The sequence below is a fragment of the Salmo trutta genome, chromosome 6 (genome assembly GCF_901001165.1).
Source record: "Salmo trutta chromosome 6, fSalTru1.1, whole genome shotgun sequence".
Classification (NCBI taxonomy): domain Eukaryota; kingdom Metazoa; phylum Chordata; class Actinopteri; order Salmoniformes; family Salmonidae; genus Salmo; species Salmo trutta.
In genome coordinates, this window is record NC_042962.1 from 19,457,248 (window position 1) to 19,485,160 (window position 27,913).

Consider the following 27,913-nt stretch of genomic DNA (forward strand, 5'->3'; position numbering starts at 1 on the left):
GGGAGAAAGAGAGAGGGGGGGAAAGAGGGAGAAAGAAAGGAAGATTGGCATTTCACGCTCTCTATCTCTTCCTCCCTCTCTCCCAGATATTCTTCAGCTGCTGAACTCCACTGACCATAAAACCTCGCTCGGATAATTGAAGCATTAAACACGCCTATATTTTTTACTTAATTAATAATTAATTTAATGAGAGGGCGAGGTAGTAAAAATCACTAATTAAAACGCTCTGCATCACAGGAAATGGCATCGGGATTTATTCAAATTAAAAAAGGAGCAGAGACAAAATGCAATGAATCCCACAACAGCGTTTTGGCTGTATCAATATTCTATTAATACTCCCAGCATGCCAGAGGTCTTGGCTGGTACGCCAGTCAGCCCTGAGTGGATGTGACAGGCTTGCAGAAAGACGCAAAAGCCAAGGACATAAAATTCATCCTGACAGCAACCTTGGAGATCATCCCGGGCCAAAGTCGGCTGCGGTGCTAAATCAAAGAAATAAACTCAAAAGAACAGAATGGAGTCGACTCTTGTCATTATTATGACAAGCTGCTGTATTTGCAGTGCTGTATGTGGCTGGGCCAGTACAGTGTGGCTGCCTGGCTGGGCCCTCAGAAAGATCAACTGGGGCACTAGTGTAGACTCAGACTTACTGTATACAGTCAATGGGACCTGAACAATGCATCTGTTAACAATGCAACACTTAACACTTTTTTAACACCCCTAACACTCTTTTTTTAATACTAACTAGTGATGCTGTGATAGATGCGTGATGACAGCGTTACATATAATTCCACATGTATGACAGTGTGTTGTGTGGATTGAGATTTGAACAGTGACCTGATGCCAAGACATTTGTGTTACTGATTACAACCGCGACCCAAGAATTAAAACAAGGGCTTATGGCACTATCCATTTAGCCTGAAGCTAGATTTCTGCAGGCTTTCAATTTCTCAAAGGAAAGGTTGGCAACACCTTATCACTGTTGTTTCAATTGGAATAGTATATATTACTGACAGAGAACAGGGCTGAGATATTGTGAAACATTTGGCTGTTTAACATGTAACCAATCAGCAATCAGAAATGTTGCAGCTCAATTTTAAACACATTCAGTGTCATTTATATGATATTTGTCATGACAAGACGTCCAGTTTAATTTAATTTGATATGACGGTGGGACTGATCCCTCTGTGTCCTGTCAACTCCCTCTTACGCCTCTCTCAGGGATTTCTGACATAGCCTGGTAAACAGTAGGCTTCTATGTATAGCATATGACCTTGCTGTCTTGACCAATGACCTCTGTACTGTTCCAGCTCATGCTGTCAATGGTGACTGGTGACACATTCACACCTCCGAGAGACAGCACCAATATCCACACGCTTACGTTATCCCCATCCCTACGCCTCTATGTGTGTGTGTCCACTCTGAGCACGTGTGAGCAGGTGACAGCATTTGTGGACTTGTGAGGGTGTGTTTACCTGGGAGGGTGTTCATCGTGGTCTGTGTCAATCAGAGGGAATAGGATTGTATTGGGGGAAGAGGGGGATGAGGTTTGGTTGGGGTGGAGGTGGGGTGGGGGCGTTGGTAATACCCCACACTCCTCACAGGGCACAGCCAGGTCACAGCTGGTGCCCGCCGACACTTCCTGTTTCTGACTGGTCTCGCCCGCCCACCCACCAATCGAGACTCAGCAAAACCTTCCCGAGCACCAACGAGGCAGTCAGCACAAAGAAAAGAGGGAATCAGCATGTCCATTCGCAGGGCAACACCTCCAAAGACAACTGTCCAATGGGAGCAGATTGGTTCTCTCTCTCTTTTCTCTGCTTTGTGTTGTCAGAGGAGGGAAGATGAGTTAGAAGAGCTGGAGTTGCATTTTGGGGCTAGTTTGCCTCCAGGGGACCTGCTCTGACTCCATAAGGGTGGTGACATGACAGGCTTGATGCCCAAATATCTGGGGGCCTGAAATAACCAGGTAATGAATGTAGTGTCGTGTACTGTACGCATCATCACTCTGCCTTGGTTAGTTTGTTTGTAGTTTTGTTGTTTCTATATTCCACGTGGTTCGCTGTGATCGCTGATCCATCCGCCGCTAATCAACGCAAATAGCATTACAATTACCACACGAGTCAAACATCCATCTCACTGGCTATCTATCACTGTTTTAGTCGGCAATATTCCCCAATTAAAGCGTTATTGTACCCTACTTCATCAACAGGGTTAAAGTAATCAAGATTAATCTCAGCTAGGCTGACACACGCTGTTTGCTAAGGAACACACAGTACAATTGCTTAGGGCAAGCATCATTAGGAAACGCAATAAAATTAGGCAAACTGATTATATTTCCAAACTCGGTGGCAAAATAAAACACAATTTGGTGGCCGCCAATTAACGGAGTTGTACTCGTTGAATGTCGGCCATTATGTTGTATTGTTGTACTGCTCGGGCAAACGTGTGTATGAGGGTGTCAGGGTGAGTGGTGAGGTGGGGGGGGGCAGCCTGTAGCAACCATATAAGGTTCCCAGACAGCTATTGACACAAAGTTAGACCTAGCCAAGGGGTACTCCAGCCATTTTGTGCTTGGTTGTCAATTGGAATCTAATAGGGGTTAAGTGTTTTGAATTCTGTCTTCTGAAGGGAGGGGGGGGGGAATAAAAATGCTTCCGGAAGGCAATTTTCATTTAATTACAGTTCAGATGGGATATAGTATGTGTTTTATACTGTGTGTGTATGTGTGCTTGCGTGCCTGCCTCCCTGTCTTTGTGTGTGTTTGTATGTGCATGTGTGTGGTGTGTGAATGTGTCTGCCTGCCTCCTGTAGCTAGGTTTTCCAGGGCAATCTATTTATGTCATTCATGACCAGTCTGCGGTGAACAATAGTCTGAAACACACACTGTGATTTGCCGGTTAGCACTGAAACCGTTTTAAATGCTTATTAATCTTGCCTTGAGCACTTTTCTTCCCCAAAATGGAAAATGAATGAAAAATACATGGAAATATGAAAATACCTTTTCTTATCACTCTGTGGAGGTAATACAGTATTATGTGTTCTCTCCCTGAAATAGCTATGACATTCTATGAATATATTTGGAATTATTCCTTCATGTAGAATTGACTTACAGTATACTGTATGCATTCTTGATGCCTGTCCCCAGACTGTGTGTTTGTAAACCCATATCAATACACGTTCTGAATCGCTTTCAATTTGGGCAAGAGGGCACTTGTATCTGTTTTGATTGTGTCATCTGAAAATACTGCATTATTTTCATCAGATGCAGGTAAGCTTCCTCACAGAGAGTTACATATTACACTGTGTCTCACACATTAGATAGAGGCTAAGATGAAATGACAGACAGATATGATAGCAAGGTAGACTAGAGGTATGTCATTGGACGCCGGTCTCCCTTAGGTATGTGTGTGTGCGTGTTCGTGTGTGTGTGTGTTCTCAATCCCCCAGCTCACCATTGTGGCTTTCAATGGCATTTGGATACTAAGACAGACAGAGAGAGGGAGAGAAGGAACCTTTGGTTGAAGTGGCCCTTTGCAGTCATTGTCCCCAAGAGAACAGAAGTCACCACTGATCTCCTCAGTAAGGCCTGACCCCAGATCCCCAAGAGAACAGAAGTCACCACTGATCTCCTCAGTAAGGCCTGACCCCAGATCCCCAAGAGAACAGAAGTCACCACTGATCTCCTCAGTAAGGCCTGACCCCAGATCCCCAAGAGAACAGAAGTCACCATTGATCTCCTTAGTAAGGCCTGACCCCAGATCAGTCTCTCATGTAGGACTTTATACCCCTTCATATGACAGGAGGGACATTCATAGAGCACAATTACTGTATATATTTGTCAATGTCCAGTAATACTGGCTTCATACTTAAACAAAACAGGTAGTAATTTTATAAAGCCAAGTTTGAATGTCACTGACATACATAGCCGTGGGAAGTAGGGGTGCTGAGGGTGCTGTAGCACCCATGGATAAGTAGCATTTTTTTTTAAAACATAAGAAAAAATAATAAAATAAAATAAAAACTTCCCGCGGCCATGCTGACATATAACAACTGAAATATGTTTTTATAATAATTATGCATTATATTATAATCAATATTAAGATGATATGCAGGCCTCTAGGCTGACAGATGGGTGACACACTACTGGATCAATTCAAATGACACACACATGCTGCTTTAGGATATTCACAGTTGTGAAAACATAATCAACGGGCTCATAAAATGTATAAACCCTTTTGATGCACGATGACCTTTTGAATTCTGATTAACCTTGTCCTAATGGCCGTGCTGACCTGTGGCATGGCTTCATGAATTATAAATGTGATTGATTATCATAGTCCATTCATTTATGAACACCATCCCCACATTTAATCGTTTTTTCCCTTTTCTCTCCCAAGCGAAAAGATTCTGTAGACATTTTACATCTAAAGCGTTTTGGCTGGGTTATCAAACACAATTTGTCCTCTTTTTTTCTTCTCCCCCTCATCCCTCCTTTAATCGTTTTTGCGTATTCTTAGACCTCCAGTGTTGGGGGGCGGGTGGAAGCAAGAGTACAGAAAAATAGTTAACAAACTCCGCAATGATTGATGGCCTAATTTCAAGCCCTGAATAAAGCAGTTTTCTAAGTCTGTTGATTCTCCATTTATTAGCTAATAGAAACATTTATCAAAAAAGTCGCATTTTTTGCTTAAGCAATAATTGCATTTTTAAACCCTCATTAGGGCTCCCATGCATACATAATCCAATTGAATAAATACAGTGTAGGAATGAAGAATTAATACTCTGTCCTTCCTTCCCCTGCTAAAGTGCAAGTTGGAAAAGCTTCTTGCATATAGGGTCTCGCTTCACTTCCTACATAGGAGACGGAGAGTTTAGGGCTGAGTAGAAAAGACCCGTGGAATAGCTTCTGAATTCCTGCAGACCAAAATAGGCTAACAGCTTTGAAGGTCTGAGAGATGAAAGACCACCAAATGATTACATTTGTGCATTCTGTCTGAGATTAAATCACACATATTCCCACGTATGATCTTCTTTCTCATTATAAGAGAACCATGAGAGAACCTTTCTGCCTGGCCTTCTTTGTTGTGAGCTCTACAGTACAGCAGCAGAGAGAGAAACGCGAATAAAGCATGGTCTTTTGTTGCCTGCCTGTTCAAGGGGGATGATAATGGTTGTACGGTTGTTCGTTGGCTAGCCTTTTGCCTATGTAGCTATATCAAACAGGAGTCATGTCTTGTTACCTGGCAACCATCCCACTAGCCCCGGTCTCGGTGTTCCAGCAGAAAGCCAGTTTTAATCACCTAGCAAATTTCCAGTGCAAGAAACAGACAGGGGCTCAGCTTAATCTTGTTAGCACGATGAGGCCGTTTTCAGATAGCACCGCAAATCAAATCATCCCAAAGGCTTTTGAGCTGGGGGTTTTCAGCGGTGGCGGTGGTGTTGTGTGTCGGGTGGGTGTGGAGGGGGGTGGGGGGTGTATGTGTGTGTGTGGGGGGGAAGGGGGGGGGGTGGGGGGGATGTTGCAGTTTGTAATATGAGGTGGAGAAAGAAAAAGAACGGGGGAAATGCCTGGAATTGTAATGACCATATTTAACTGTTTATCGCTTGCTTTCTTTTTTCTTTCTTTTTTACTCCTCCTCTCCAACTTCCCTCTCGAACCCACCCCTCAGACATCGCTCTAACCACCGCTGCCCCCCCCCCTCCCTTTTTTGGTCATGAGCTCACTTCAATTTAAAGCCTCCTTTTCCCTATAGATTTGCCTTGGTTTAGCCCTGAGCTATGTGTAACACCCAGAAGACTCCCCACTCTGGGCCCAGGAGAACCAGGGAAAGGAGAACAAAGGGAAAACCTGCAAAGTATGAAACTTAAAAAATGTACTTTGATAGCCTCAGCTACCTATTGGAGCGCTGATCCAGAACCCGTGGAGACGCGCGGTATCAAGGAGCCGAGGAGAGCGGAATAAGAAGTGGGCCACAGAACCCAAACTCTCTAACTCACATCCACACTCTCTATCTAATCTGATGGTTAATTCACCTCACCCAGTCAGCCTGTTTACACCTTCTCAGATCTGTCTTTAAAGGAAGTACAGTGTATGAGACAAATGAGAACCAGACAATATGGTTCGCAATCCAAGACACAACATACGATTACACAAGATATCCTCCCATGTGCAGTAACTAGAACTGTGATTTATGTAAAGGTTTGAGTTACGCATGCTTATCTCAAGTTCTAGGATTGTTCTAGGATTTGGCTGGATCATGATGCTATTGTGTCCAATAGTATCCTACCCCACCCTGTAATGGTGAGATGAGGGGATAAGTGCTTCGACTAAAGATTAGGTTCCCTACTTAGGTTCCTTACTTAATGCTGTATTGTTCTCCAGCAGACTGGAAAGGGCCACTGTTCAGTTCTGTTCTGTTCCACCTTCACCTCAGGAGAAGAGACAATTCATCTCCTAATTGAGCCATATCAAAGCCTCTCTATATCTTGAAATGCTTCATTACAATTCCCACCAGAAAGATGACAACCGCTCTTAATACTAATGCTGTCTATGGCTGTGGTGTTTTCATGCCTATGTGATTATTTGATTAGCCCAGACCCCCCGTGACCTTCCGTGTCAGGAAGCCGTTGACTGGTGACAATAGTGGCGATAAGCTCGGAGCGGTCCACCCTCACACTAGTGATGGGGGACAATAACATAACACTCCTGTGTATGGATCTCAACTGATCCCCCCCCCTTCTTCCATCCATCCTCCGGCCCTCCTCCCCCCTATTATTAAATTTACCTCTTAATTTTCTCTCTCGGTTCAGTGTAATTAATGGATCAGTTGAAAGAGGCGAGGAGGCCCCAGCCACAACCATTGGCGGGCGTCAGTGTCCCCACTGTCCCCCCAGCCCTGTGCTGCATTGGGGCCCGCCGGGGTCTCCTCGTACCCGGGCGCTGGGCCGTCACTCAGAGCTCCGACCATGGGAGGGGGCCTGTCCGTCAGGGTGGGGGCGTGGGAGGGGTGTCAAGAGACAGTGGAGGACACTAGCTGCCAGTTTCCCCCCAGTGGCTGTAATTGTGCTCATTTCTGCCCATTTACATTTCATCAGTGGGGCTAGCTAGCCCCGGTTAGCGGCTAGTGCAGGCGGCGGCTCATTAGCACTGAGGACAGACGGCTGGGCAGGGGACCACACAACACCACCGGGCCCCTCTGAAGGAGAGCAGAGAGAGATAGAGAAAGAGAAAAGCAGAGGGAGAGAGGCCTGGAGAGAAAGAAACTCTGCCTCAGATCAGATTAAACAGAGATGGGATTTAAATCGATATCTAATAAAGTCAGCCGCCGGGTCTCTGGGCAGGCAGGCGTGAGGCTTCCCGTATGAGAGAGAGAGAGAGAGAGAGAAAGGGAGGTAGTCTGGTCTGACCCAGACACATGACTAGAACTCTTTCCCTTTAGTCCAGTCAGTCCTCACAAAACAGGTTAGATCCCCACAACGTTCACACTTACAGAGAACAAGAGGCAAGTGCTGAGACAGTGACTAAACACATTAGCTAGATTCCAGAGTCCAACAATGAAAATCAAGCGTAGAGACTCCCAAGAAGGGTTGTGTTTCTCACTTCCTTTCTGCTAGGTCTAGCTAACAGTCACAACATATAGGAAGTCATCTGTATGTTGCTCTGTATGACTGCAGGTAAACCAGTTTAATACTGTAGCTCATTGTACATTATTTTTGTCTTTGTTTTGTTCTCAGTGATGGTGAAGGGTAGATTGAATAAATGAATAAAATGAACATAGGGTTAACTTTGACACAGATTGTCATGTATTAGCTGACTGGTACTACCTGTATACCCATGTATTTACAGGATGAGCCAGATTATTCCGATGACTGACATCAGATGTGTTTTTACCAGCAGCGACAGTTCCTGTCCTTATTGTGGCTAGTGATGCTAACGGTATTAGTGCAGAGCAGAGACGGACAGACAGGCTTTCTGTCCAGGCTCACCCAGCAGCCTCTGACAGCCACAGCATCTCAGAGCTCCACCTCACACTGGTAAGAGAGAGAGAGAGATAGGCCATATCCACACTATATGAATTCAAATGAGATTAAATACAGTGTGCCTGCCCTCTCCTGGCCATCACCACCACAAAGACACTGTCACTCCCCTACGAGGAGAGGAGGAGAGTGGGAAAGGGGAGGAGAGGTGAGGACCAACTCCCTGCAAGGCAGAGGCATACACCCACCCCAGGCTTATAGGTAGTCGAAGCAGGCTTTGACTACAAAATGGACTTACTCCTTCACAAAGGATATGTTGTTGTTATTGTTTATTAGTATTAGTAGCAGTATTATTTATAGAATTTGTATTATAATTATGAGTGAATAAGCGATCAATGAATAGTGTTCGCTATAAATTCGCCTTGTTGCTCTGATAGCACATTTTTATTCTGGATGTACCTCATTTAATTTGAGCCATTTATTCAATATCATGTGTAATAACTGCACATTTCTCGGAACAACATAAACTGCACAGTATATCTAACATGTAATTAAACAGCACCGCCACATACGGCTATTTTCATCATTAATAAACCAACGGCTTGATTATCGGAAGGAACCTAACAAAATGGAAATGATTCGCAGTTCGAAACAACACACTGTTCTTTGACTGACAGCATTGTTCCATAATCTCATTAGCAACAGAAAATTGACTGCAAATGATGAGCGCCACATTCCTAATATTACTAATTGACTTTAGCGATGCGGTGGAGAGTGTTTTCTCTGGGCCCTGCCGTGTGTTTGTTAGACCGTAATTGGCATGGCTCCTGACAAAAGGACAGTGGATGAATGACACACATGCTGTAGGGCTGTGGAGAGGCCCTCCCAGGGGCCTTAGGGCCACAACGCTACCTCTGCCTCTGGGTGCTGGGAGCAGGTGCATGCCCAAGAGGCTGGAGGGATGGCCAGTTAGTAGAATGAAAGTCAGGGGGGAACTCGGTGAGAGTTAGTGAGAGGTAGACTGGGCAGTGTTCTCTGTATCAATATCATGCTATGTACTGTATGCCGAGACAGTCCTGTCTGGATGTCTGTAACGTCTCAGATTGTCTGTGGCAATCTCATCCGGTTACATGTTTGATAGCTGCCAGGCCCCTGCCAGGGCATACCACCAGGTCTGTTTATGTTTACGTGTGTGTGTATGTGTTTGTGTGTGTGTGTGTTTGCCTGTCTATTTGCCTGTGTGTTTGTGTGTGTGTGTGTTTTCCTGTCTATTTGCCTGTGTGTCTGTGTGTCTGTGTGTGTGTGTGTGTGTGTGTGTGTGTGTGTGTGTGTGTGTGTGTGTGTGTGTGTGTGTGTGTGTTTGCCTGTCTATTTGCCGGTGTGTGTGGGTGTGCGTGTGTACTCGTTCTCTTGCGCATGTGTGTGGCTGTGTTTCTATGTGTGTGTGTGGTACGTTCCCTTGGGCTTTGTGGGTAAGCCGGGCTCTCTACTCCTCATCAGTGTGTATGTGTGTCTGGGGGCATGGCTCTGGGGTGGGCTTCCACCATGGGGACCCAGAGACCAGGGGGACAATCACTGCTGGCGCATAGCTCCAGGAAAGAGACACGGCAAGAGAAAAAAGAGCATTAATTTATATTTACTCTCTTCCCCCTCCCTTTCTCCAATGCATAAAGGGGGGGGGGGCTTCTGTAACGAGTTTCACAAGCTATCGGCTTTCACAAGATAGCAAGCGAAGGGGGCTTCTGTCAACACTTCCTCATCTGCCAGACCCAGGTCACATGACCCGGTCTGTCACACGGCTCCGCAGAGACTGGCTTCTTCCTGTCAGGAGATCCCAGAGTGCTGGGAGGATAAGGCTCACCTTCCAGGCCCATTGTTTTCCCCTCTATTCTACCCCGCTAGTTAATCACCTCTAAATACCCATACTACAACATATTGGGACGGCCAGTGGGTTCGACCAAGTTGCCAAGTTGTGGATATAGCTTGGCAAACATGCTTCATATATGCATAAAACCAACCTTTCTGGATCACCAACACTATGTCCCTTTTCATGGTGGCGCCTTGAACAAAAGGGAAATGCTCCCCCAAAGTCAAAATTCAATTAAACATTTACGATTGTTAGGCTCTTGTGTGCTCAGGCAATTCCCAGGCTAGGCTGATGATCTCTTATGATCTCTATACCATTGTATTTCCAGAAATCATATTGAATAGGAGGTAAATTAACCTATAGCTGTATTATTCCTGAACAGTCAAGTGAATTTGGTCACATGAATAATGACAAAGTCCATGACTGAAATGTCTCTAGATAGTTGCATATACAGAATCAGAGGACTATCCTAGTCATCTTTTATCATAGGTTTCAGTATCTCATGAAAAACATCATCAGCATTCTGTTGCAGAAGACATATAAATGTGGGATGAAGACACCGGCTTTTCATAACATTCAGGAGACTGACTGGTCAAGCAAGATCCAGATCTAGGACAAATAGATTGTACAGTACGGTAGATCCTCTTGTCCAAAATCTCCTTTTAACCTCAATTTGGCTCTAGCGCAGCTTTAGTTCATACGTTTCTGTATTACACTCCTTATTGCAAAATAAATAGTCTTCAAGTTGTTGTTCTAACTCTATGGTGGATAAGATGTTATTGTTGATGCTAATGATCTCCCTGCGCAAACAATGTAATATGGGAGGTTAATCGGGTTACCATGATTTTCTATTAGTTGTGTTTACAAAGGCTGAGAGGGCTTCGGGGAGAGTTTCATCTTAATAACAAAGGATCAGTCAAAAAATCTGGAGCATTTGTTGCACAAACCTATGAGGGGACCGCTGAGTAACTATGATAATCCACTATAACTCACGGTAAGATGGTTAAAATGTTGCTCAAAGGAATAAGCCAGAGACAGGAAATATTTGGGCAAAAAAGTGAAATCGTTAAGTATCATTAACTAGATAAATTAAAGCACACCAGAGGTTCAATTTCTCTCAACCGATTGTATTGAAACTGAATATTCTACAATTGTAGTGTAGCGCTATACAAGGTTCAACCAAATACATCCCTCAACTTTTATTATTCCACAGTGTGAGTTCTCTCTCATGTTGTGACCTCATAATGACCGACCTTCTTCTAAGTGTCTCGGAGTCTTTTGTTTTCCGTCTGCTACGTTTTTTTGTGTCGCGCTCTGACTTTGAAAGTGTTCCAAAAGTCAAGCGATTGCCGAGTCATCCGACGCATGACAGGTTGAACCGCGCTCGTCAAGATATTTTGGGCCACACCCTGCTAGGACAATGGCTCCCAAATCTCAATGACATCACCCGGATGAGGTTACCTCTCGCTCATAAGGGAGTCAAAGTTGACCTGACCTCTGAACTTTAGACGGAGATGACCGGTTCACACGTCAATGCAACTTATAGTGCAGATTTGAAAGAGTGCATACTGGGAATGATTATAAATGGTTATTACTGTCTAAGGAGTATCTACAGTATAAATTCCTGACTGTCATATGAACTGATTAATGCAGTGGAGGACTTATTAGAATGAAGTCTCATTCTTGAGCTCTGTATGATGTTTCCATTCTTAAAGTCTTAATTTTCCCATAGTATATGTTTTGGTATTCACTGTCATTACTACCATCCTTATTATCAAAAGCTTTCAAAATACACTCACTCAGTCAGTAGGGAAGCTTACTCTCTGTCTGCACTCTCTCTCTCTCTTTCGCTCGCTCTCTCTCGCTTTCTCTATTTCTCTCGTTCTCTCTCTCTATTTCTCTCTCTCTCTTTCTCTTGTTTACGTTGGTGCCTGACAGTCCTGGCCTTGGCTTTCTGTGAACGTGTTGAGCGTGAACAACACTTTCTAGTCATTACCGCCTCGCTTTCGCACCCCTGCCACTCTGCCATGGGCCTCGGAAAGAACAGGGGATGGAGAGAAAGAGGGAGAGAAGGAGGTGCAGTGAGATGGAATGAGACTAAGGACAAAGGGTGCGTGTCATGTGTCATGACGGCAGCGGCTGTTTGACGGCTCGGGCGCGGCGGCAGAGATAGAGAGCTCAAGACGATGATGCGATGATCAAAAGGATTGCAACCATAATGATGGAGGCCGGCTGCGACAGGACTGAGCTGTCTTCTCCCAGTTTGCTCTCATCAATGTCAAGTCTTCCCTGACAGACAGAGTGAGATGGAAGATGGAAGGATTCCCCCCCCCCCCAAATCGTACACCAACACTCCATTTAAACAAAAGGCGCTAATCCATTCTATGACGACGTCCTACGCAACCGTTTTCACTGTGGATTAGCCTCACCGGGCTGCCTGAGCGTTTGCGGTTGAGTCTCTGCGAATGTTCGTTGTTTGTGTTTGCTTGTTGTTTGCTGGTGTTTGTTTCTCAGCTTCTCTTGTTTGGCCAGGTGATGTTTCCTGCTGGAGAGGCTGTCTGCGTTGAATTCAGGCCTCATGCTCCTGCTACAGTGGTCTGACTCAGTAGAGTCTACAGTTATCGAGCTGCCTTGTGGCCTTGCTGGTAACTATTCACCATCTCTCTCTTAGGAAACAGAGAAAACACACAAATTACAGGCTATCCATTACAAACACAGAAGGCCATGTCAAAGTGTCATCCAAACTAGTAGCTGTGTGAATAATACTTTGTCTGTGTCTGTTACTGTTAATATCTTTTACAATTCAACTCTTAAGTCTACCACCACTGACATAACTAGTCAGGCACCTTGGCTGTACTGATGGCACCAGATATCATGTTCGAACGGTGAGCACAATACTCGGATCCATTTCCCCGTGAGACCCGCTCTGTAAATCCCTGTCATCTCTTCGGCTGCATCTCAGTCAGACAAAATTAATTTTAGGACACCCGGGTATTAAACTAGTAGCCACCATGGTGCCAGTTTAAACATATTTCAATATTTACTAAGTTGGGCGTGTCAGGAGCTATAGGAATATAGTCAGGTATACACTGTATTCACCCATACAGCCGTAGCATACAATTAATTTGCAGAATAGGACAGTGGTTCCTAACCTGCAGTAACCCCAGGTTGATGTGTAGTAAAGATTCATAGTTAACTGAATAGAAACACACATTTTTGCAGCATGAAAAACAGGTTAGCTAGTTTTATTGAAGAGCCCAAAATCTCTTTATGCAAAAGGTAACTATTGCTTTTTTCGGACTTGAGGAATGGATTAAGACTCCCTTTTATTAAAGCCACTTTTTCCTAATACACATTATGCACCAAACAGTAGAGTATGTTGTCTATTCTTCACATTTGATCTTCCCTCTCCTCCTCCAGACTTCTAACCTTATTGTGTTTACATGCTAGGCAGAGCCTTAACCTGGCTGTTATTTCCCTGCCTTGGTAATCCATCTATGTGACTCTCAACTTCACATATGGACCAACCCTGTAATGACTTACTGGTGTCAGGCCTCCGGTTTCAGCTGCTGAGCCATCCAAAAATTCAGTTTCAGCATTTTTACAGCCGCCCCCAAAAAAGAAGATTAGGTAGTAATGTATGTTGTTAGGCAGCTCACCTCGTTGGGGGGATATGACAGGATTAATATAGCAGAGTGTCAAGGTCAGGCTGGATAATCTGCCCAGGGCTGGGGGGGGGGGGGGGGTAGCAAATGGGGGAACAGGAGGAGACTGAGTCTACACATTTCCCAGGATCCAGATTCACATTTTTCCCCCGGTGAAACCTCTCTCTGATGATGAGTGGGTTTTTTCTGTAGCCAAGGCAATGCACACCGACTGCATTCTTCTTGGTATAGAGTGAATCTTTAGTGACTTAGAGCACAACATTATTCACCTACAGTACCAGTCAAAGTTTGGACACACCTATTCATTCCAGGGTTTTTCTGTATTTTTACTATTTTCTTCATTATAGAATAAGACATCAAAACTATGAAATAACACATATGGAATCATGTAGTAACCAAAAAAGGGTTAAACAATTCAAAATATATTTTATATTTGAGATTCTTCAAAGTAGCCACCCTTTGCCTTGATGACAGCATTGCACACTCTTGGCATTCTCTCAACCAGCTTCACCTGGAATGCTTTTCCAACAGTCTTGAAGGAGTTCCCACATGTGCTGAGCACTTGTTGGCTGCTTTTCCTTCATACTGTGGTCCAACTCATCCCAAACCATCTCAATTGGGTTGAGGTCGGGTGATTGTGGAGGCCAGGTCATCTCATGCAGCACTCCATCACTCTCCTTCTTGGTCAAATAGCCCTTACACATCCTGGAGGTGTGTTAGGTCATTGTCCTGTTGAAAAAACTAATGATAGTCCCACTAAGCGCAAACCAGTTTGGATGGCATATCGCTGTGGAATGCTGTGGTAGCCATGCTGGTTAAGTGTGTCTTGAATTCTAAATAAATCACTGACAGTGTCCCCAGCAAAGCACCCACCCACGATCACACCTCCTCCTCGATGCTTCACGGTGGGAACCACACATGTGAAGATCATCCATTCACCTACTCTGCATCTCACAAAGTGGTGAGGTGGTTGGAACCAAAAACACAGTGGTTGCAACCAAAAATCTCAAATTTGGACTCATCAGACCAAAGGACAGATTCCCACCTGTCTAATGTCCATTGCTTGTGTTTCTTGGCCCAAGCAAGACTCTTCTTCTTATTGGTGTCCTTCAGTAGTGGTTTCTTTAGAGCAATTCGACCATGAGGCCTGATTCACGCAGTCTCCTCTGAACAGTTGATGTTGAGCTGTGTCTTTTACTTGAACTCTGAGAAGCATTTATTTGGGCTGCAATTTCTGATGCTGGTAACTCTAATGAACTTATCCTCTGCAGCAGAGGTAACTCTGGGTCTTTCTTTCCTGTGGCGGTCCTCATGAGAGCCAGTTTCATTATAGCACTTGATGGGTTTTGCGACCGCACTTGAAGAAACTTTCAAAGTTCTTGTAATTTTCTGGATTGACTGACCTTCATGTCTTAAAGTAATGATGGACTGCCGTTTCTCTTTGCTTATTTGAGCTATTCTTGCCATAATATGGACTTGGTCTTTTACCAAATAGGACTATATTCTGTATACCACCCCTACCTTGTAACAACACAACTGATTGGCTCAAAAACATTAAGAAGGAAAGAAATTCCACAAATGAACTTTTAACAAGGCACACCTGTTAATTGAAATGCATTCCAGGTAACTACCACATGAAGCTGGTTGAGAGAATGCCAAGAGTGTGCAAAGCTGTCATCAAGGCGAAGGGTGGCTATACTTTTTTGGTTACTACATGATTCCATATGTGTTATTTCATAGTTTTAATATCTTCACTATTATTCTACAATGTAGAAAATATTTTAAAAATACAGAAAATCCTGGAATGAGTAGGTGTCCAAACTTTTGCCTGGTACTGTATATGCAACTACAACTTTCCACCTCCAATGCAAATAGTAATTTACTCAACAAGTGCATGAACAAGTGCAACACATTTAACCTATTCAGTTCTGGGCTGTTTTAGCCCAGTATTGGTTCAACTCATTTTCAAGAGAACACTTTCCTGTGGAAATGGACATTGTCAGTGAACCAGTGCACATAATGAAGTGCTTTGGCTATTAGACATTCATGGCTTGACGTAGGATGTATAGTAAACCGCAGCCCCCTTTCACATTTTAACCACAACGATGGCGTTTCCATTTAACCCCTTAATGTATGTTAATCCAGAGATGTCAATGGGTTCTCTTAACCTAGCCCCATAGACCACAGCCGAAAGGCAAATGGATAAACGAGTTAAACTAGACAGACAAAGGATGGCTTGAAAGAGGCCTCTGATATTTTATTAAATAAGTAGAAGCCCCTAAAACAAAGGCACATTGTTGGCACTGTGTTGTATCTACCCAGTCGCTGGTCCGTCCAGAGTTAGTGCCCCCCCCCCCCTCTCTGTTTTGCCAGTTTGGGGTTCCTAGCCTCAAACGCTCCACCATACGGGTATAAAGGTAGAGTGAAGGAGAGGGAAAGTGATGAATATTTAGGGACCATTGAAATGAAAACCCCAGTGGCCCCTGGAGACCGGGGCTTAGAAGCCATTGCCTGGGGGATCTCCATCTGTTTGTACCTTTAGCTTCCTCTTTCAGAAAACAAACTTCTGCCAGGCCTCAAAAAGACCTCTGCACATGCCAGGCTGTTGAAGTACATGCATAGCTCCCACTCAAATAGTAATAATATGGACATGATAGTTATGCTAATGAGGACGACGGTTTTTCATTCATTCTTTTTTTAGGGAGGCTTTGACAGAGAGTACTAGAAAAAGGACCCAACTTGTTGTTTTAAACCTGAACAAGGGGCTTATTTTGGATATTTTATTATCGTCATTTGAGGTGGATGTTTGCATACAGTACAGTATGCGCATATACATTTTTACATTTTAGTCGTTTAGCAGACGCTCTTATCCAGAGCGACTTACAGTTGTGAATGCATACATTTCATACATTTTATACATAGCTGATGTTGTTGTTTCAATTGAATGTGGGGAAGAACATCCCGACGTGCCTGACCTTGCCATGCGGAAGTCAACCTGGCAGACACATAATACAATGTCTCTAAAAGTGAACCAAGTAGAGTTTAAACACACAGACAAAATGGTAATATTCTAGATGTAAAGACAGCATATAGGGAGTCATAGATCGACTGGGTAAGGATACGATCCGTGCCCTGGAATATAACGCTGCCCTTCACCATCTCTCCCATGATGCATCCCACTGACCAGACGTCCACATTCTCTTTATACTTATATATTATAGACATGTGTGTAACACGTTTGTATGTGCGCCCGTGCATGTGCGGGTGCACCCGTCCCGTGCTCACGTGTACGCTTGTATGTGTGTTCATTTCTGCATTTGTGTGTGTGTGTGTGTGTGTGTGCAGAATTTGGGGAGGTCTGGGGCTCGGCGCTCTGCGCTCGGCGTGTATGTCTCACAGGCAGGGCAGGGCTGAGTGGTGCTGGTTTTGACAGAGCCAGCCCACAAATCAAGAGTAAATAGGGACCCGGAGGCATGCCGGCTTCACTGAGGGGGAAGTGAAACATATTCACTTAGAACAAATCACCCTCAATCTGGCTGGAGAGAGAGGACCCTAGTACCACCACACACACACACCAACCAACCACCCAACCACCCAACCAACAGCAGACTCTTGTTTATGTATTATAGCATCAGAGATGGGCAGGCAGCCCACAGGCCCATTAACAGGGACCAGGGAGAAGGGGAAGAATTCAATTAATGCTTTGTGGTGTGCTACGCCTCAGTCAGACAGACAGCAGCATCTTCTCTCTCCTCTCTCTCTCTCAGACAGGGTTCGCTGGGTTAGCTAACTCTCACACACAGTCAGGATTTCAGGATTTATATTAGGGTTGTTTATGATTGGGTTTAGTTTCTAATGGATTCTGGTGGCAACGTGGCAGTGTACTTTCTTGTTGATTTGATATTCATGTGTTGTTCCTTGGCGTGTAGCCATGTGATCTATGTGATGCTGTTCACTATTGAAATACGTTTTATACCTCCTTTTATATGGACAAATAATTCGCAAGATACAGACTAACCTCATTCAGTTCTGTTGCAGGGGAGCATGTACATGGAATACACATGCACACAAGGTCCTTTTTCTAAACATTATATTGCTTAGCAACTGAGCTTCAGAGGTGCACACCCACTTCATAGGTCTGTTGTGTTTTCCACCTGCTGAGTGTGAGGATATGAAGTGTGTCCAAGCCCAGATTCACACGACATTTGGTCCCTTCTACCCCCTCCCCCCCCCCCCCCCCCCCCCCCCCCACCCACCATCTCCCATCGACTGGGAATGTGAAGCCTAATGATCCTGTAGTGGCTGTATTGTGCTGATGAATGTCCAGCCATCAGTGGCTAAGCTCAGCTTCAACTGGACTGTGTATCATAATATCACCACACAGTAGCCTTGCACGTCTTTTCTTGAAAAATAGCATATTTTCAAGACCTACATTTGAGCACCTGCTTAAAAAAAACACAGAGCTTATTTTAGAGACCTAGCTTAGAGCAAGTTCTTTCTTGAAAAAAAAACAGCACATTACAAGTGAGATGTCAGATATGTATTTACATATCTTGTTTGGACTGATAAAGACTTTGTTTTCCTCAGTGGTTGTATGTGATATTAACTGACTGTGGCATATTTTGAAAGGGAATCCAGGCGAGACACATGAGGGTTCAGTTAATTGGGACACATCATTTTTTTATGTAGTGTACAGCCAAGAAGAGGAGGGGTGAGATAGTTTTGGGATGAGTCTGGATCTGAAAACTAATCTACCAGTTTAGTTCTCATTTCACTGCCAAGCAGGAAAGGCAATGTGAAAAGACTCGTCAACACCAGGAGGTTGCCACCAGATGCATTGTGGGTATCTGGTAAATTTACTTGTTTTCATTTGAGATGTGAGGAAATAGTACATGACTGTAGAAGGAACTGGCTTCTTTTAGAATGAATCTGCCCTTTTGGATTAAATAATTAAAAAACCTTTGATAGTACAATTTTTACATACGATCTAGAAATATTCAGTCCATTGTTATTTTGTGTATTATATCAACAAGTATGCCTGTTGGGCCCTGCTGTCCCTGATTTAAATTAAGAGTGATATGGCTTAATTTCTGACCTTGTACTGTCAGCCTGCCTGTGCTTTTCCGGAGGGAGCCAGGCTCATGACACATTTGGTGCCCTCGTTCTAGTCTGCTACCTCTTACAGAAAGACCATCACCCAGTGTTGTGTTCGAGACCACCTAAAGGAGACCGATTCAAGACCAAGACCGGAGCAAATCGAGTCCGAGTCAAGACCAAGACTGGAGAGGGGGCGAGACCGAGTCAAGACGGAGACTGGAAGGGGAACAAGGTGTCCGAGTCAAGACCTAATACAAATGTATCCGACACCGAGACAAGACCGAGACAATCATAATTTGGTCTCGAGACCGGACTCGAGACTGAGACCATCACCACATTTTTGTAGATGTCTGACAATGAGTAGCCACCCCATCCCCTCACTTTCTCTCCCTCTTCCCCCGCTCTCCCTAACCCCTACTCTTTTCCCTCTCTTGCTCTTTATTCTCCCCTCACCCCTCTCTCTCCCTCTATCTCTCCCTCCCTCGCTCCCTTTCTCTCCCTCTTTCTCTCCACCACTCCCTCTCCCTCTTTCTCCCTCTCGCTCCTCAGATCCTAAGTGTTGGATTTTGACACCAGCCCGCAGGAGCAGTGACCCATGAAGTAATTAGAGGAGGAATTCCCCCCGTTCTGCCCGGCCGTTGAGCCGAGCCGAGGCCGGGGATCATATAAAAGCCAGTTGTGTTTACTTCCTGATCCATCTAATTTCTGTAACGAGGGGGGGGGGGCTGCGTTACGGCCACCTCATCTCCTTACCGCTGCCTAAGCCACGGCGGGCTGGAGAGCCTGGCCTGCGGGTATACCGTTGCATCCCTTTCCCTCTCGCCGCGCCTGCCTCCACCTAACAGGATTAGCTGAGCTCTCCTCATCCACAGCACAGGTGGAGGGACCCTTCCCTTCCCATTACACTTACACGCTGTGAGATGCAACTTTACAGTTAATGCATCATCAAAAAAGTCCAGGGGAAGCGACGTGTGTGTGTGTGTGTGTGTGTGTGTGTGTGTGTGTGTGTGTGTGTGTGTGTGTGTGTGTGTGTGTGTGTGTGTGTGTGTGTGTGTGTGTGTGTGTGTGTGTGTGTGTGTGTGTGTGTGTGTGTGGCAAAAGAAGAATCAGGAAAAAAGCTCAGCTCCTGCAATATGAGATGAGAGAACACAATTATGAATCGCTCCGGAGCTTACGGCTTCTCCCGCTCCCGATTATTCACGAGTGTTGTGATAGAATTGCTACGGCGTACAAATTCCCCTCATTTGAAACTATATTTGCCTCTGGAAGATGAATATAATATGTGCGGTAATGGTTGATGTATAATGCAACAAAGCAACGTCCGTTGGCCATCGCCAGACATGATAGGGCTGGATGTCAAATGTTTTGCTGGGCATCATTAGAGTGTTGCTCTGTCCTAATTGAGGTCATTCATTTAGTGTGTGATGTTGCCAGGACCGAGGGTTTCCTGACTGGTTAGGACGGCTGGATGTGGGACCGACTACCTCTCACTGTTTCCCTGCTGGAAGACATCATTACAGCATTAGTGGCTTGTCGCAAATGTCTCACTTCCAGAAATTAAAGTTTTTGTGGGGCAGAAGGTGGTGAGTGTGTGTGTGTGCGCGTGTGTGCTTGTGTCTTTGCTTCCTGTCAAAACTGTTTGTGTGTCTCTGATGACATAAGAGCACGGCTTTCCGGTATCGCTGAGATGTTCCCCAGCAGACAGATCCTGTCCAGACCAACACTGCTTTAACTTGATTGATCTTCAATTATTCCAGATTAGTCTTAGTGCCTTCTGTCACAGGAAGCATTTAACCAATATATTCTGTCGGTGACATACGGCAGCATAATGAACTGTCATGTGTCAATATAGTTTAATGGCCTTATTGGATTTTTGGCATATTAAAAAGCCTCATGCTTTTTCGCTAATGGAACGACTAACAAAATGCAAAAGGACACATGCAGCCAATTTGAACCAGTAAACCAGCTCTCTCAGTTCTCAATGTCTCCCAGTCTTTGGGCCCATAGGGGTCAATGACCTACATATTAGGGAGTCTTTCTTTGCCACTAGTACAAAAAAGGCTCTGGGCCGAAAAACAATCCAAGAATGTTTAATGTCTTATGTACCAAGAGAACAAAGCGAGTGTATGGAAATTATTTAATTGCCATGACAACAACAAAAGCATCCTAGGACATTGTCAAATCCCCATTTCCTGTTTGACTCGAGGCCTCATCAAACTCTCCACATTTTTGCTCCCATTTATTCTGAATGAGTTCTGTAATAATGCTGTAAAAATACATATTAAGCTCTTGGTAAAGGGTTGCTCAATAGGCTGTTTATAGAGCGTATTTACCGCGTCAAAGCAAGCCTTGGGAACCCAGGGGAATAGGTGTCAGTCAGGGGTGTAGAGTTGGTAAAACAATCTGTCAGTGTTTTGACAGCCATGTCACACTCCGGATCACTCTCTGGGGATCACAGCGATGAGAACTCCTGATTATCCTGCTCTGCATTAGTCCTATATTTAACCAACAACCTTCCTACCTTAGCATGGATCACTTGTTTTGGCTGGCAAATTATTTTGCAGCAGGTGCAGGGGAGGTCGTACAGGGCATTGACAAAGTTTTAAAGTGAAACTAAAAATGTTACTCTAAAACAATGACAAGTCGCTAGATTAAAGTGCTATGTTTCTATCAAGTATTGAACCACGTTTAAACACTAAGATTAAACATAGACGGGGTAAAAAAAAGAGCATACAAGCTAACTTGAGCTAATTTTAATGATGGTAAATGTAAGCTTTGATATTCTGCTTATAAACTACTTAGAAAACAGCATTACAAAGTTTGTTAACTGTTGCATTTAATGATTTATATGATCACAGGTCCAAGTAATAAATACATACAGAATACATGGATTCACTAATGCATTATACTGATTAACAAACAATTAACTAATGGATAATAATCTGTTTGATAAAGCTTTATAAACCCTTTAGAAACTGACCTTCAAAACAATTGTTTCAAAGGTTTCTGCTGTTCCCAAGAATAGGTAAGGGCCTCTGCCTCTCAATATAGCCTGACAGGTAGAGAAGGGCAGGTGTTTTACGCCCAGTGAGACAGCCTAAGTTGATGGTAGCAGAGCAGAGGCCAGAGTATTCAAGGTATTCTGGGCCTTCAACACACAGGGGGCCTGTAGGTGTGATGTTAGCTGAAGGAGAGACAGGTCACCGGAGGTAGAACACATGCACGCTCGCACACTTGTCGCTCACACACACACACACACACACGTCCGTGCACTGTTTGTTTGCTGTTGTATTGGTGCTGTTGCCAGTGTGTTCTGTCTGTGTTGTCCGTTTTGTCTTACATTGTTTTTTTGCTGTTCTTTTTATCCCAGCCCCCGTCCACACAGGAGGCCTTTAGCCTCATGCCAGGCCGTCATCGTAAATAAGAATTTGTTCTTAATAGACTAGTCCGGTTAAATAAAGGTTAAATAAAAATAGTATACGGGTCTGGTTGGAGGATCTACTGAAACACAAGCCTGCACATCAGAAGCTGTGGAAAAAGTTGGGAGTTTTCCCATGCCTGTGTTAATGGCTGTGGCGGGGTGACATAACTGTTGATTTATAAGGCTATTTGAAATGCCATCGCTCCCGGGGCTGGACGCGGTGAGCACGGAGAGGATCGCTGACAGCTTGCTGTGTGCAGGATGGGGAGATGAAGAAGCCCGGTGCCTTGTTCTCTCTCTCTCTTTACCTCTCTCTCTCTTTACCTCTCTCTCTCTATCTCTCCTGTCTCCCTATCAAGGTGGTTGAGAGAAGAGGAGAATCCTGGGAGGGAAAATCCAAGATTGTTTATTTCACCCACGAATGCTCATTTTAAGTTCAAAAGAAAGACCTGCGAACCTTTAGCTCGGGTGAAGTGATACAGATACTATTTCTCTAAACGTTTAAGCTCTTCTGAAAATGCGGGTTGTCTAATTACTATATTCATTACTCTAGCCGTGCTACTCATATCACCTGCTCGCCTGTCAGCTACAGGGGTTTTCTGTTGCACTGAGTGATATTCAATTCAAAAGTCTGACATTCAGATGATTAAATGTGACATGTCTGTAGAAGCAATTTGGGCATTGGTAGCTAAATACTTTGGGTAATGGTTGAGAGGGGGAAGAGGTGGAGGTCAAGAGATGGAGGTGTGTGAAGGAATGAGAGTGAAGTCTTCAGTGAGCCTCCAGGCCTAGCAGCAGGTAGGTAGAGCAATCCTAACACACTCTTACATTGAGCTCAATGCTTTTAAAAGCATAGGTATGCCTATGTACTCCACAAAGGGAGATGGACGGCGCTGAAAGCTATGACAGAGGTACCTTCAAGACGATGCTTGAGAAGAAAACACTGTCGTTTGTGAGACGAACCAAACATCTGCAGGCTTTAAGATAATGTCCCAGGTGGAGCTGCTATTGTAGTGCAGATAAGTGGACATACACTGAGTGTACAAAACATTAAGAACACCTTCCTTATGTTGACTTGCACCCCCCTTTGCCCCAGAACAGCCTCAATTCGTCGGGGCATGGACTCTACAAGGTCTCAAGCGTTCCACAGGGATGCTGGCCCATGTTGACTCCAATGCTTTGGGTGCTGGACCATTCTTGATACACACGGGAAACTGTTGAGCGTGAAAAACCCAGCAGCGTTGCAGGTCCTGACACACTCAAACCGGTGAGCCTGGCACCTACTACCGTACCCTGTTCAAAGTCACTTAAATATTTTGTCTTTCCCATTCACCCTTTGAATGGCACACACATACACAATCCATGTCTCAAGGCTTAAAAATCCTTTAACCTGTCTCCTCCCCTTCATCTACACTGACTGAAGTGGATTTAACAAGTGACATCAATAAAGGATCATAGCTTTCACCTGGATTCACTTGGTCAGTTTATGTCATGAAAAGAGCAGGTGTTCCTAATGTTTTGTATACTCAGTGTATACCTCTCTGATTCAGAGGGGTTGGGTTAAATGCGGAAGACACAATACATTCAGTTGGACAACTGACTAGGTATCCCCCTTTCCCAATATCTGTTTGGAGAGGTGTTCACGTTTCAGGGGACCTTTTCAGGAGTTAATATTTGTAACATGACCACAAATCGAGACAAATATTTGGGACAGGACATATTGTACACGCCAGTTGAAGGACAGAGTTCGAGGCGGGAAATTCCCAAATGAAAACAATATGCTGGGTTTGTCAAACAGACTTAGGTGCTTCTGTATTTTGGTACAGTATGCTCCAGGAATGCCAGCGTACATTGTCATTGTTGACGACGAAACCGAACGCCGCGTTCAGCGACTTAGGCACATTAGGCTCGGGGAATCAGACACCGAGTATCATTCAAACAGGAATTCAGCTCCTGAAAGGAAAACCAAGAGGACACCTGACATCGATATTGTTTCACCGCAACCCTTTAATTTCACCACCAAACATCACTAAGTCAGCTTGGGAAGGTGTCAGATGTGCTCTGCATTGTCCCTCTAGCTCCCCTCTCCTCCCCTCACAGCATTGTTAGATGTTATGGATACTCCACCCTCACCTTCTCTGTCAATGTCCACGCTAACCATGTTGTCAACCTACTCACTTTTCTACTCTCTTCACTACCAGATTTGTCATTATTACAGAGAAGGATTATTAGCGCGTTATGGTAGTGCCAACTGTCACAGTACGTGTTTTGATACTGCTGTGATGCAGTTTAATGTGTACTGTATCAGTGCTGTAGTGCCAGTCTCATGGGCTGGGTTACAGACAAACGGTGGGAATTGTGGGACTTGTGTCTGCTAGCGTGTCTGACTCACCCAGCCTCTCATTCCTGTGGTTTGGTTTAATGGGGTGATCCCGGCATCAGTCATCCTCAGACCAGAGAACTGTCTTCCTTCTCTTTGTCTGGGAGATAGTGCTTCATAAAGGAGACCTTTCACAGGACTTGTTCAATCTGACATATTATCCAACAAGTTATTTGATTGCAACATTCATTTTGTGAGGATGCCTCTATAGTGGATATTTATGAATGTCAAGTACAAGTGGATATGTATGTTAAGTATTGTCTGCACAGCTCAAACAAAGCAAGCAAATGTAATCAGTCCCATGTGAGTATCTTTGGTCTTGGTGGTTATTGAATGGGTCAGATGGGTAGATGATATGATTCTGAAAATCATATCAGTGATTAAACATTTTGATGTAGACTTGCTTTGCATGTGTTTGGAACACTTGTTTTGAGTTGTCAAATATCAAGACCTCGACTTTATCCTGAGTATTGTGAGTTGTGTCCGTTACTTCAGACAGTTTGCAGTGGGCAGCCCAGTCCTCTCAGGCTATTTGCTGCCCTTGGCCTTCAAACATGCCCCCCTTTTATCACCCTTGTTTCCTCTTCTCCTCACCCCCCCCTTCCCTTTCTCTCTTTCTTTTGCTCTCTTTCTTTTTTCAAAGCATGAGAACCGAGCGATTAAGGAATCCTTTCCAGCTAATCACCCTGGACTCCAGCACTTCCGCTGCGCTGATTACTGAGGAAATCATTAGAAGAAAAAAGTGCCTGGATCTTTCATCGTGGCCAGCCCGACTCCAGGGAGGTCAGTGAGGGGTGTGTTTGATAGGCCATTTAGTCTTGCTGCTCCTATTATTCCAGCATTTCCTCTATCTGCACGCTGGATGTGGATGTCTCGCCTCCCCCAGACCCTAATCATTCCCATACTGGTGTCTTGGAGTTTTGAGTTCACCCCAGACCTTCGTCTTCGTAGGGTTAGAGGGGCTCCTAGCTCCTATCTCGCCCTCTCTTCCTCCCTCTTAGTCACCCCATCCCCCCAAAACTGTCTGATCCCAAGCACCATGCAGCCTCTCATGGGTACTATCACAGATGGCACTAACGACGTGGTCCCGAGCAGAGGAGGCGGTTCGCTGCTAGACTGGTGACATATGCTCGGTCGCAGGACGATCAGCCGAGCAGAACACTGCCCAGACGTCCAAAAAGACGATCCCCCCCACACACACCCCCAAACACAACACAGCCCCCTCTAAAACAGACACTCACTGTCTTCTACTTGCAGCCAGTGTTTTGTTTTGTTTATCATGGACCAGACCCCCTCCATTGTCTCCGCAGAACCCCCCTCTTGATGGATGACCTCCTAGTTCAGTGTTTAGGGTCCCTCCCCAGTGTCCCCTCTGTCCCCCTGGGAGGGCTGAGGAGGATGGGGGTGACAGAACAAGTTAATTTCCCAGCATGCCGTGAGTGCGTACAGAGCAGATATCATGAGGATTTGCACAGAAGGGTGACAGAATGTATCAGCCATGCTGAATCTACTGAGATATAATGGGAAGAGAACCAGCCCTACACGACTGTGTCCTGTGGTCATTCTGCAGCTTTGTCTTGTCCAAAAAAGAATCACACCAAGTCCCAGATTAAAGGACACAGAAAATCTGAGATTAAAGGAGATTTGCTATTGTGGATATATTTTTCCTTCATGTTTAAAATGCATATTGGTATTAAAATGTTTTGGAAAAACTATATCCGCTCATCAAGTAGATCAACGCAAACCAAAATGCCTTACACATGATTTTTCTTCTTCATTTGTATCATAACCAGAAGGTGATAGCTTTCCATACATGGAATTCAGAGCAGTGACAGCTGAACAATTGCCTTCCAATGGGGGAATTCCTACAGCAACGAGGACTACCGAAGAGGACCATTGGCAGTCATTATAGCGAACCCTGACCTTGGTTGTATTGTTGACAGGGAATGAATATACCTCAGGAGAGTTGTTTTACTGTATCATGCCTCACCACTCTTTTGTTCTACCACATTCTTTTGGGAACATGTAAAATACCAAGAACAAATGACTATTACACTCCAACGCAAGGGGAACCTGATCCAGATAAGTCAAAACTAGCTTGAGTTAAAAAAAAAAACATCTCACATGTCTGTAACAGTATACTGGTTTTAGTCCTGGGAGTGCAGAAACTTGATTGTTTTACCACTTGTTTATATGACATATTTTGCTGCTTAGCTCACTCCACTAGGTTTTCTTACCATGTAAGCTGATTAACTGTTGGAAGGCCTGCTAGAAATGTTGAACTCAGCAATTAAAGCACATTATTCAGAGAGGTATGCATGCACAACAAGAAAAAACGGTGCCAAGTTTGGAAGGAAATATTTGCATTAATAATCAATCATTTATTTTTTGGGGAGCGTTCAATTATGAATTGTGAGCTCTACATTTCCAAAGTGCTGCGCTTTGCTCTTTTCCTTCCAAAAGGTCTCGGAGCTACATTGACAAAAGTTGAAAGGCTGACCAAAAGACTAAAACAAACAAGTCAACAAACAAAACCATGACTTACATTTGGAATAACAACACAATCATTACCTAGTTAGCTTGGTTGATGAATCCATTGTCTTCAAGTGTACATGACTTCCACTATAATGACTAAGAATCCCTTTAATAAAACAAAGTAATACAGACTTATTATTATGGTATGCTCTCATCCAAACTCAATTAATAGACAATTCAAAGCACATGGGGGAGACCTGGCACTGTGTACATGCCTTAACAAATATTCTCTATCAGTCATTTGTAAAAATCATTTTAAAAAAGGACTTCATTGTGTAGAGCTAACATGAGCAGAAAGGCAAATTGACTCATGGTAATAAATCTTCTGACTTGACAGATACAGTTTTAGTAGTATTTGTCTGTTGTTGGATGGATGTCCTTTGAATGCTATTGTGCACCCAGAAATGCACGGAGCAATGAGCCACTGTCCAGGTCTTGGCTGTGTGGCTTACACAAGCATATTTCATTTCCTTTGGGGCGAATTCAATCAAAAGTGCCTTAGCAGCGTTAAGGTTGTATCTTACTAAATGTGTGCCCTATCTTGAAAACTGGTACCATCAATACATGTGAGGATTCTCTCTGTTATTCCTGCAATACCCAAAGCCATTCTGCAATTTCATTTGACCATGGGGGGGAAATGTACTGTAGGTATATGATACTACATGAATACTCCAATGCAGGTTCTATTGAATGGAACCTTAGGAGGAAATGTCATGCCATCACTCCCTTGTGTAACCAGTGTTTCCAACCTGTTCACGTCATCATCAGCCTTAATAGTAATGTGAGAGAGGTGAATTCCTGAAAGCATAATACTGCATGATCTCAGCAACTGGATGTGTCACTGGGGGTTATGTTGATTGTCAAAAAGGGACAGACAATGTTCACTATCGTGCTACATTGACCTCCTTTACGGGTGACTGTCCTAACATGTACACCATACATGATTGATCATTGTCAGTGGAAGCCTG

At 44.3% G+C, this 27,913-nt stretch overlaps 1 protein-coding gene across 1 annotated transcript in view; it reads left to right on the forward strand.

The window, feature by feature from the left end:
* The window catches only part of ofcc1 (orofacial cleft 1 candidate 1), a 167,502-nt gene extending 140,424 nt beyond the window's left edge, over positions 1–27,078 (forward strand). The window contains exons 24-25 of the transcript XR_003878713.1: positions 25,054–25,193; positions 26,204–27,078. The gene's annotated coding sequence lies outside the window, so the exon portion shown is untranslated. The remainder of the gene's footprint in view (positions 1–25,053; positions 25,194–26,203) is intronic.
* The last annotated feature ends 835 nt before the right edge of the window (positions 27,079–27,913 follow it).